Source organism: Pseudorasbora parva, chromosome 8 (assembly GCF_024679245.1).
Source record: "Pseudorasbora parva isolate DD20220531a chromosome 8, ASM2467924v1, whole genome shotgun sequence".
Classification (NCBI taxonomy): Eukaryota; Metazoa; Chordata; class Actinopteri; order Cypriniformes; family Gobionidae; genus Pseudorasbora; species Pseudorasbora parva.
In genome coordinates this window covers 18963489-18976075 of record NC_090179.1, presented here as the reverse complement: position 1 = coordinate 18976075, position 12587 = coordinate 18963489, and the positions used below count along the sequence as shown (strand labels likewise).

General features: G+C 42.8%; 1 long non-coding RNA gene across 4 annotated transcripts; it reads right to left on the bottom strand.

Moving 5' to 3' along the window:
* Positions 1-6644: 6644 nt before the first annotated feature.
* On the bottom strand, positions 6645-9630 carry LOC137085082 (uncharacterized). Of its 4 annotated transcripts, XR_010906898.1 has the most exons (6): positions 9452-9630; positions 9095-9261; positions 7409-7467; positions 7215-7296; positions 6991-7121; positions 6710-6829 (listed from the first exon to the last, which is right to left on the bottom strand). It is a non-coding gene; the product is annotated as an uncharacterized lncRNA (long non-coding RNA). The 4 variants fall into 4 exon arrangements; XR_010906900.1 differs by lacking the exons at positions 9095-9261; positions 9452-9630 and adding an exon at positions 6645-6656 and having other exon boundaries at positions 6760-6829; positions 7409-7735; XR_010906899.1 differs by lacking the exon at positions 9095-9261 and having other exon boundaries at positions 7409-7453.
* Between the last annotated feature and the right edge of the window lie 2957 nt (positions 9631-12587).

The window sequence follows — 12587 nt, the reverse complement described above, 5'->3', positions numbered from 1 at the left end:
TTTTAATGTAATAATCATGGGGCCGGAATGTAAGTGCGTTAATTCTTGTTATTTCTAATTGGTTACTCACAGTCACGGGGGGCACAGGTGATCACTTCCGTTTTCCTTTATTACTTCCTTTTGTCATATTGTTTGTTATTGGTTGGAAGGGGCGAGTAGTGGGAGCCAACTTTCTGTTGACCGTATCGTACTAGTCTATATGTCTTAGATGTGAAAATAAAACCCAAGAAGGCAAACCAAATCGTCTTTCTTTAATAACAAGACGACGAAGTGCTAACGAGTCACGAGCCCGCTATCTAGCCCCTATGTGGCTATTGGATGCCGCTAATACAGATAAAAAGTGTTAAAAATCTACAAACATGACGGATGTGCGAGTTTGACGGTTAAGTAGAGAAGTTTAGATAAAGGGGTTTGAGTGAACAACAATCAATATTTAACCTGACAAAAATATATTTATTCAGTGTTGTCCACATTATATTTCACCTGCAGCAGCATTGTGAACTTTTTTAATGACACGTTTGGCCATTAACTTTTAAATGCATCATTATATTTAAACTGCAAACACATGAGGAGAGTCTCTGACCCACAAAGACCCACACATGGCAGATCAACGAGCGGCTACATTTCTCTCCGATACGGTAGGAGATTAAACTGAATGTGGAGGATTTGAACTCTGACGAATCTGACGATGATTGACAGGGCAGTTAAACGGTGACGGGATGCCCGTAACTAAGCGCCAGAGTCCATTAAAGATGGCGAAGTAGTATGTCCTGAAGCTTGCATACTTTTCTGCTACACACTCAAAAGTATATACTTTTTCTTCACAAAGAGAGTACATACTTTTAGGACGTAGTATAAGTAGGCGAATTGGGACAGAGCTACAGTCTCTATGTGATAATATCTAGGTGAAAGAGTCTCTATGTGCTGGGATTTAGCTGACTCTGGTGACGTGAGACAGCTAGCAGATGGTTGGTTTAGCCAGTTTGCCTCCTGATTTGGGACCCAGTGAGTCAAGGTTTAGCTCTAAGACTATGTGCAAAATTAGTAGAGAGAAGAGCAGCACCAACCCAGGAGGGATGCATGCAGTCTTTCTTCAACAGGTCAGGTCTGCCCCAAAAACTTTTCCAATTGTCTATGAACCCTATGCTATTTTGCAGACACCACTTAGACAACCAGCCATTGAGTGATGATAATATGCTAACTATTTCATCACTCCTTTTAACAGGGAGGGGACCAGAGAAAAATAGTGCCTTTGACATCGTACTTGCGAGTTTACACACCTCTTTAATGTTATTTTTGGTGATCTCCGACTGGCGAAGTCGAACATCATTAGCGCCAACGTGAATAATAATCTTAGAGAATTTACGATTAGCTTTAGCCAGCACTTTTAAATTTGCTTTGATGTCAGGCGTTCTGGCTCCCGGTACACATGTGACTATGGTGGCTGGTATATGGAATCCATTCAAATTTCCCTCACCAATTTTCATTTTTCTATGTGCGACCATCGTCACTACATCAACACTATATCATTCCTTCCATCAGGGAACAGAGTTTACAATAGTTACCAAAATGTTCCCTGAGAAGGCAATGAGATGCACATCTTAGTTTAAAATAATATTTGAACTTGAGAGCATATAAATAATTAATAAAGTCAAATTAGGCATTAGGAATACAAAATCATCCACATATAGAAAACAATATTTAACCCTTTGACACGTACGATCAAACCTGTATGATCATTCTGTGCTGGTCCCTGGTGCGTACGATCATACCGGTGCGATTAGAACGCTCAGTGATCAACTGCCGAATTCAAAATTTAAAATCTGTTTTAGCGTGCTGACTGGCGCTGAGCCAAAGACTGAGTGAATGAAAGACTGACTTAGCTCGGTGTCTTTTAATGTTTATTTTAGGTTTCATACACTTCAAATTATATTACACAACCACAAAAATATCAGCAAACACTAAATATAGTTTGTAACTGCATGCTAATATATATAACAGCAAGATATCAGTGTTATAAATGGCCCGTGATAACATTACCGATCAAATAACAATCATTCCCTTTCGGGGAACTCGAGCTGCGTCGAAACGCTGTGAGAACGCCTCTGCGTTAATGCGTCGTGAAGCGCCTGTAGAACCATTCCATCGGAAAAAAGATCGATCGTCGGCGTGATGACGTCATCGACCGGAAGCTATAAAACGTCCGTGAAAACAAACAGGAACTAGCTTCTGAGCCTTCAGCAAGCGATCTGCGTGAACCTGTCTGTCTATTTGGTGTTTTGTCTGTCTATATCCAGAGATTTTCCACCCTTTTGTTAAATATTGCAGTATATATTAACAAACAAAGAGAAAATAAAATAGATAGAATAAAATGGCGAGTGAAAGCAGCTTTAAGAGGTGTGTTCATCCCTGCCCACGCTACATCACGAGCGGGGATACACACTCTCTTTGTGTAGCCTGCTTGGGAGCGCAGCATGCCCAGGCAGCCCTCGAGGGGGCTGCTTGCGAGCACTGTGAGCGTATGCCACTGAGAACGCTGCGCTCCCGCCGGGCACTCTTCGAGGAGGGTGCCTCGGCTCGTGTTCCCCGCGGCTCTGGTCCCGCTTCCGCCGAGGCGGAGCGAAGGCTGCAGTCGTGGGGATCACAATTGGATGTTGCAGAGGGGTTAGAGACGGGCGCTGCCTTATCTCTGTCCTCACCTGCTCCATCCAGCGGCTCTTCTCGGGGCATGGAAGCACGCATGGCGGTTTCTTCCCCCCCGAGAGAGTCGCCGGTGCTCCAACTATCCAGCTCCGAGGAGGTGGACGTTGAGAGCATCGCGACTGAAGATTCGCCACTTCAGTCCCCTGCGAGTGAGGAGCTCGTTGAGGTTCTAACGCGAGCTGTGGCCAGACTAAATATTGACTGGCCCATAGAAATATCTGAGGCAGGAAGAAAAAGATCTAGTAAATTAGATGAAAGATTCCTGCCCGCTCGCGCTTCAGAACCTCAGCGGCAGGGCCTGCCATTCTTCCATGATTTGCACACCGAGGTGGCAAAGTCATGGAAGAGACCGGCATCATACCGTGTGTTCAGCCCTCAGACTTCGGTCTATAGCAACATCATGGGGCTGAAGCACTACGGTTATGGGGCGATGCCAAAGGTAGAAGAGACGCTCGCGAGCCATCTCTCGCCTTCCTCGGCATCGTCCCTGAAGGCCCCGACTTTGCCCACCAGACCATTAAAAACAACGTCGGCACTGGTGGGCAAGGCGTACTCGGCGGCAGGTCAGGCAGCTGCATGCCTGCATACAATGGCAATAATGCAGGCTTATCAGGCTGACCTGCTTAGGGACCTAGATGGACGTGATGAAGTGGGGGGTGATGTAATCAATGAGCTTAGAACATCAGCTGATCTTGCTCTCCGGGCCACCAAGGAGACGGCCAGATGTGTTGGCCGCTCTATGGCAGCCTTGGTGGCTACGGAGAGGCATCTGTGGCTCAACCCCACTGAAATCAAGGAGAGGGAGAAAAGCTTCCTGCTCGACGCGCCGCTGTCTCCTGGCGGCCTCTTCGGTGACGCAGTACACACTGTCACCGAGAGGTTCCAGGAGTCAAAGAAACAAGCTGCGGCGCTAAAGCAGTTTCTCCCTCTCCGGGTCCAGGTCCCTGGGGCTGCCGCTGATACCAGGCAGCCCAAGCCGAGTACGAGCTCCGCTCACAGGGCGCAGCAGAAGCAGAGCGTCGCCACCCGAACTCCCCCTCAGCGTGGGGACGAGGGGCGGCGCTCTCAGGCGAGGTCTTCTAAGGGCAGGACTGATCTGAGGACAGTCCTGATCGCCAAGAAGGCCTCGTCAAAGCGTTCCTGACGCCAGAAGCGTCAGGACGCTGAGGGTGGTTCCCCCCGTAGGGAAACGGTGCTTACCCCTGCCTACGGTACCCGTTTCCCTGCGGCACCCTCGGGGGGTCGCGCTGCCAACCCCGCCGCAATGCCGGGGCGCAGTCGGTCTCCGCGGGCCACCCGAGGGTGGTCCGCACCCCCTTCGGGGGGCCCCCGAGCAGTCAAGTCAGTTGTTCCCTGCCGGTCCGCCGCTTCAGGGCACTGTGCTTGTTGCTCAAAATACACCAGAGGCCAGCCTCGAGAGGCTGGTTCCCTTAGTAGATTTTCTAGACGAGTGGAAACGTCTATCAAATATATCTCGTTGGGTCCTGCAGATAGTAGAAAGGGGGTACGCCATTCAATTCAGAAGTCGGCCACCTCCTTTCTGCGGTGTCCTACCTACAGAGGTGGGCCCGGAGCAGGCTCTGGTAATGGCACAGGAAGTAGAGACACTCCTGCAAAAAGGGGCTATAGAGAGGGTTCCCCCTCCCAGCAGGGAGTCAGGCTTTTACAGCCGTTACTTCATCGTGCCGAAGAAGGATGGGGGCTTACGCCCGATATTAGATCTGCGGCTATTGAATCGCTCGGTGGCCAAGCTCAAATTCAAGATGCTTACACTCAGACAGATTGTAGCGCAGGTCAAATCGGAGGATTGGTTTGTCACCATAGACCTCAAAGATGCGTATTTTCATGTCTCCATCCTTCCACATCACAGGAAGTTCCTGAGGTTTGCCTTCGGGGGAGAGGCATACCAATATCGTGTACTTCCCTTCGGTCTAGCACTGTCACCCCGCACGTTCACCAAGTGTGTGGATGCAGCTCTGGCGCCGCTGCGTCTACAGGGCATCCGCATACTGAACTATATCGACGACTGGCTGATTCTAGCGAATACAGAACAGATGGCGGTTCAGCATCGAGATGCTGTTCTCGCCCACATGTCGAAGCTGGGGTTGAGGCTGAACGCCAAGAAGAGTGTGCTTTCTCCGGCTCAGAGAACCACTTTTCTGGGTGTGAACTGGGACTCGGTAATTATGCGGGCGCAATTATCGCCAACACGCATAGCATCGATCCTGGCAGCCGCCAAAGAACAGAAGCTAGGCCGAGCCGTCACTGTGAAACAGTTCCAGAAACTGTTAGGTCTCATGGCAGCAGCGTCCAACGTGATACCTTTTGGCCTACTGTACATGAGGCCACTGCAGTGGTGGCTCAAAACAAAAGGGTTCTCCCCGAGGGGAAATCCGCTCCGCACGATCAAAGTCACGCGGCGATGCCTACGTGCTCTGGTCATGTGGAAAAACCCGGGGTTTTTATCTCAGGGTCCCGTGTTGGGGGCTCATGTTCGTCGCGTAACGCTAACGACAGATGCCTCTCTCACGGGCTGGGGGGCGACCATGAGTGGTCGCTCATCCCAGGGTCTATGGCAGGAACATCAGCGGCACTGGCACATAAATCGGCTAGAGATGCTCGCAGTGTTTCTTGCATTGAAACAGTTCCTGCCCGACCTCAGGGGCCACCACGTACTAGTCAGAACAGACAACACGTCCATGGTTGCCTATATAAATCACCAGGGGGGTCTGAGGTCTCGTCCGTTGGACAAATTGGCACATCGGATCCTCCTGTGGGCCCAAGGGAAATTGCTGTCAATCAGGGCAGTATATATCCCGGGGGCCCTGAATCAGGAAGCAGACAGCCTGTCGAGAATGGAATGGTTCTACAGGCGCTTCACGACGCATTAACGCAGAGGCGTTCTCACAGCGTTTCGACGCAGCGTCTCGTTCCCTCAGGGAACTAGGGTTACATACGTAACCTGAGACGTTTTCTACCCTTTGACGTGAACGATCAGTCTAGGCTGTTCCCTTATGTAATGTCACATATATCAGGAGAAGTGGGTGATCTTGTGCCCCCCTGGCACTGTTGTAAACACATAATCGCGGCACAAATGCCCATAACGTTAGCCCGCTATAACATTACATATCAACTAACACAATCATTTACTACCATTTCATGTGTATGATCAGTCTAGGGCTGTTCCCTCATGTAATGTTGCATAATCAGGAGAAGTGGGTGATCTTGTGTCGCAAATCCAGCTGACTGCCTCCCTGGTACTGTTGTAAACACATGACGGCGCCACACCCACAGCTAGTGATAAATTACAGAACATCTATTCTAACATATATATTTTTAATAAGTACATAAACCATAAGGAGTTAACTTGTATCCATTTAAATTTAGTTAACAAGTTTGAAAATATTTTAATGAAAAATAATAAAATAAAACCTTTCCTGTAGCTCAAACAGTAGAGCACAGTGCTAGCAACGCCAAGGTCATGGGTTCGATTCCCAGGGAAAGCAAAAACTGAAAAAATGTAAAATGTGTACCTTAAAATGCAATGTAAGTCGCTTTGGATAAAAGCGTCTGCCAAATGCATAAATGTAAATGTAAAACATGCATTGCAAGCATTTTTTCCCGCTGACAAATTATGTCACTGTTACCTCACGCTCGAGTTGGTACCCTCTGCAGACACAATTTTAATACAATTTACCAGTTTTTAACTACTTCAGAGAAAATGGCAGACAATTTTTTCAAAAGAAGACAACTGACAAGTGAGGAAATAGAGGAGTTTTTTTTTATTCTGATGAGGAGAATTTTGACAGTGAGGCAGAGAGTGACAGTGATGAAGACCTTCCCCCGAACCTTGAAGCTCAGGATTACTGGAGCACAGACCCCATGCTCTTGACACCATTTTTCGGGTCTTTGTTTTCACAGGACCGATTCCTTCTGCTTCTCTGCCGTCTTCACTGTTCAAACAATGCAACAGCAGTTTTAAATGACCCTCTGAAAAAAATCAGAAATATTTTTACTGCTCTCACCTCCTCCTTTCATCGCATTTTTGTGCCATACCGGGATCTGTGTTTTGATGAATCTCTGATGAAGTGGAAAGGCAGGCTGGCATTTCGTCAGTTCATTCCATCTAAATGGCACAGATTTGGGGTCAAGTTTTTTGTTTTGTGTGATGTGCTCACTGATTATGTGCAGGACATGATCATTTACTCCAGATCTACCAGTGCCATAAAACACCACCAAGGACTTGGGATTTCTGGGTCTGTTGTAATGACACTACTAGGACCTTACCTCAGAAAGGGTCATGTCCTTTATGTGGATAACTGGTACAGTAGTCCCACACTTTTCCAGAACCTCTTGTCTCTTGGCACTGGAGCTTGTGGGACTGTGTGTGCAAACCGCAAAGGGATGCCAACATTCACCTGTAGAATGACAAAGGGTAATGTGGAATTCAAGGAAAATGGATCACAGTTGGCAGTCAAATAGCATGATAAGAGAGATGTCCATGTCCTTACCATTGTCCACCCAACTGGTATGGCAGCCACAGGGAAGCTGGATCACATCACTGGGCAAGCCAAGATGAAGCCAGTCTGTGTGCTGGAGTACAACAAAAAGATGGGAGCAGTTGACAAAGCGGACATGATGACTGGTTTTCTTGAATGCACCAATAAGTCTACCAAGTGGTACAAAAATATCTTCTTTCACCTACTTGACACAGTTTTACTGAACAGCCACATTGTCTACCGGCAAATTACTGGTAAGATATTTCTATAAATCAAAGAATATAAACAAGACAAAAAAATTGATCACATTTTCAATTAATGTAAACAAAAGTGTTATAAAGGGTATGCATGGATGTCACTTTCCTGAGTGAGTGGCAAAAGAGCTGCTGCGTGACTGGATTTAATAGGGGAACCGGTGTAAACAACGAGTAAACAAGTTTCAGTTTAAACTAAAGCTTAGACTTGATATAGTGGTGCTTAAAACTTACCAAAGATCCAGTGATCCATGGATATTGACAAGAACATTTCCTGGCATTTTTATATGCCTGATTTTGACAACAGTAAAATACATAAATCAAATTTGCCTGTGAATGCTTTAAATAAATACAATATACTAAGGGTGTAATGGTAAACAAAACTGACGGTTTGGTATGCACCTCGGTTCTGAAGTCACGGTTCGGTACAGCAGGGGAGAGAAAACTAAATATAAAATCGTTTTTTTTTTAAACAGTGGTTTACTGAACAGATTGTGTCAGTCCATAAATTAATTTAATTATAACTAAAATATTTTAATTCAATTATAACCAAATAAAGCATTAATTCAATTATAACAGTTTTTTTTAAATCTCTCTTCTAATAGTTTTTATTATTTGCTAATAAGTTATACCACACTCATATAGGCATACATTATGCATGTTACTGGCCATTGTTTAAATCTGCTAGCAATTCAAAATACATCTTTATGGCTGTACAAGATATTATTCAGCACCCTGATGAACATCGCAATGCCGGGTTGGCCTACGTTGTCGTCACGTTCTCTCCATCTGGATGAAGATAAGGAGCAGAGACTGCACAGCGGGTTGTGTTGACAGTGTTTAGTGATTTGGAGAAGAGAAAACTTCAGAATAATGTCACAGAGTTCATTCATGAAGTTGTGTGAACAACGCACAGCATCCGTATATGTCCACGCACATGCACTTTGGTCAGAGAGGCAATATTGCGATTAAGGTATAAGATATAAGGTGTTTGATATAAAGTGTTCCAGCTGACGGTGAGGTCACATGCATACCCTCTATAAACAAATGTACAATAATAAACAGATCACACTGTCACATACTATTCTATTCTATCCTCTTCCTTACGCCCTATCGATTTGTTCTACTGTGAGTAGGAAAGGAAATCACCTCCCTTCAATTCAAGACGAACCTGATGAGAGGGCTGCTGGAGAACAGTATATTTATTGTTTTGTTTATAATACTATTTTGATTGTTGTTCATTGCAATTATATTTATAATTTGTTTTGTAATTTTATTAGAAAGTGTATATATGTATAATAGTCTAAACAAAAAAACATTTAGCTTAAATTGAGGAGATTTAATAAAACATGAATGAAATGTGTACATTTTGCAATTTCTTTTTAAGAAATGACATACGTTTGAAGTATGCTAAACTAATACAACACATTCTAACTAGCAAAGCAGAGAAAAGGTCATCATGTATGCATTTGACATCATGTAACTTAAACTATATGCAAGCTAATAGTCAGTGAGGCGTGACCATATAGCTTTTCTCTGCTTTGCTAGTGAAATATGAAACTCAGTAACAATATAAACACTAAAACAAATAATATATTCATGTTACGTATCAAGTCAACTGAACCCTAATAACTTTACCGAATGCACGGAGCATATTTGCAAGGTGCAAAACGACAAACATGACATTTGAACGTCCACATTTTTGAGTACTGTTCGTTTTACAAGAGAATTTTTTAAATATCTTTATTCATATTTATTGCATGTTTGTAAATAATTATATGTGCTCCAAAATAGGAGGAAAAAAACTAAAATATACTCACCATTTGACATGCGGATGTTGTGAGGGAGATGCAAAATGCCGTGTGCAAGCGAAATTCAAAGCAGTGGGGAAAAAATAGCAACATAAACATGTCAACCATAGTGTGTACACGCTAACAAATAATGTGAAAGGTTTTGAATTAAAAAAATAAAGCAAAACATTCATAGAGCGCTCACCTGCACGCGGTCATCCACCACAAGCGCCATTGTGACTGCGTCACTGCAAAAACTCACGTGTCAAGGTTGATGTGTGTTACCATGGAAATTAGAACGCATGTCATTGCATAATAACGGTCGCAATAAAAAAACTCACGCCAGGCTGCCAGTCTTATTTTTAAGAACGTACGTGCGAAAGGGTTAATACACAATTAGACTATGCATGTACATTGATTATACAGATTATTAACATGTACTATAAACTTTTACATAAATACAAAGTAAAAAAAAAAAAACCTTGCCTGGCACTTCTGGTAACTCATAAACTTTATAAAAGGGAGATTACATTAGCCACAAATCAAGCGCAGGATAAGAAAATGTTTTGGAACAAGATGAGCCGGATTATCTTGCTTTTGTTTTTTGTGTAGTTTTTTTTTTTTCACGGTTCACAGAGAGAAGATAATAATGAATGCTTTAAAAGCAATTTTACTATTTCCAAGCAGACATATTTTCATTCCCTTTCTCAGAAGTGTGATGAAATGAAACAATGGCCTCACGTGTTTCTCAGTGGTTATGTCAATGATTTCACATATTTTATATTGATGTTCATGAGGAAGTTTGATTGTCTTTCCCAGCACTGTGTAACAATTACCTTACAGATAAAAATAAATTAAATTAACCCAACAGGGAATTGTGGGTATTAATATTTAATTATTTATAAATAATCGTAACTGGTCATGATCATAATATTAATCTCTAAATCACCCAAAGGGAAATATATGTAACTATTTAAGCAATATATATATATATATATATATATATATATATATATATATATATATATATATATATATATATATATATATATATATATATGTGTGTGTGTGTGTGTGTGTGTGTGTGTGTGTGTGTGTGTGTGTGTGTGTGTGCGTATTCAATCTTTACAGAATAACTTTTAAAGAATTAAAGAAATTCATATGATCCGTTCATTTAACAAACGAACAGTACAATCTCTTATTAACTCTCAAGTTTCATTCTTTATTATCAAATCTCCAGGAAGGTTATCTTTCTGGCCACGAAGAATAAACTTTTCGAAGTATTAGAATATTAATTAAAGTATTTAAAAATACTTATGAGAGCTTGTAGCTAGATCTGACCATAAAAGTGACTATTTTCTGTGAGCGGCAAAAATAACAATCATATGTGGATAATAGGGATGTCACAATACTCAATATAATATTGAACCGTTCAGTACGGCACACACGGTTCAATACGCGCTACACACGGTTCAATACGGGCTGGTGAATTGCGTTTTTTTTTTTTTTTTTTTGGTTTTGCATTTAATTAATTATTTCCATTTCTCTCTGTTTGAAATATTCCTCTCAGTTTATTTCAGCTCTTTCTAATTGTGCCTGTGAGTCTATGCGCTGATTTGAACAAATATCCAATCATATGCACTAAAGTAAGGGGGTGTAAGGGGATCACATAAAACAGGGGTACAAATCTTAATAAAAAGCAAATTTATATTTACATGGGTTGCTTTGAGTTGAGTATAATGCATGTGAGTCCTCTCAGAGTGTTGAGCTGGAGCGCTCTCTCTCTCTCAGTTCTCTCAAGTGATCGTGTCTCTGATCCGCGGGAAGTTTGAAAGTAGTTTGAGAGCTAATGTTGCTGAAAATGGGAGGAAAGGAAGGTCTCCATCGAAGTTGAGAAAATTAATTGACCGTTGACTTCAAAGGAACCAACTTCCTAAGTGTAAGTGGTAAGTGCTCTTCCAAGCCAGGGCTGAAGCTACCTAGCTTGCTTCTTTTTCAAGATGGCATTCCATCTGTTCATTTCTGGATGTGGAAGTTACCAGTTACCGAGTCACTGTCATGAGCATAATATAGCATGTCTGGGTGTTTGACACATCCAGGCATTGTTTGTGGATGAGGCATTCACACATTGTGGAAGGTTGACCATCTTGGAGTTGCAATCAAGACTCGAGATCTCATAAGGGGCAGGGTCCCTGTGCCTCTGCCTAGATCTACCCCTCTCACAGATGACATTGCTATGCAACTGTGCCCTTACTCCACCTACAGGGGGAACCCTGGTCTCCCCTCACAGGCCTTTAGGTATTCTTCTGATCTAAGAAGTAAGGCCTACCAAGTTTATGGGAATGCTGCTCACCTGGTCACTTTGGGCCATTCATGTCTTCGGTCTGCTCAACCGTGTGGCCGACAAGCTCTCACAAACTGCACTTCTGAGAGAGTGGCAACTCCACCCCTAGCTGGTCCAGCTAATCTGGAGACAGTTCAGAGAGGCGCAGGTCGACCTGTTCGCCTCTCCAGAAACGTCCCACATTTTATATTTTATAGTCTAATGTCTCGGGACCATCAAAATAACGTGTTAGCAAAAATTAAAGTGATATTTTCAAACTTCAGGAGTTTCTTTCTTCTGTTAGGGTATGAAAATGTTTTAAAGAATGTTGGTAACCAGTTGACAGTAACAATCAACTTCCATAGTATTTTTTTCCTTACCATGGACGTCAAAGGCTACCTTTGATTTAACTTTAATGATCAGCTTTTTTTTAAATATCATCTAAAATTAGTAAATGATGAAAGGATTGTACACAGACAGTCTAATACTCTAATGACTTTTATTTGAGATGAAGTTGCAAAGTTCCTTCGCTATTAAGAAAGTCCACTTTGGACAATACAAATAAAGTGTTACTTGATTTTTAAACATTTGAAATCTTCTAAAACTCATCAAAACCTATCGAACTTTTGCAGATTATATGGGATTATTTAACATTACAGGTTTTCACTTTTAGGAATATCTTCATTAAAGAATGCACTTTGCATGATAACATTTACCAGCAGAAACAACAAAACCTTCCCACTCAAAACATTTAACAAAATAAACAGAGATAAAATCATGATGCCTGTCAAGGAAGTAGAAGTCATAAACCCTTTCATATAGCCAAAGAATTCATCATCTTTGCATGTAAGGCTCTCCGAACAATGGAGATACAGAATGTCTCTAAAGCAACAACAGATCTCAACATTCCCCGACTGACTGTGAGCTCACTGGACCTGTTGGGTGGACCTCGATCACGTCCCACATTTAGCAGCTGCTTTTCATGATATAAAAGCAATAGAGAGCACCGACAGGTACA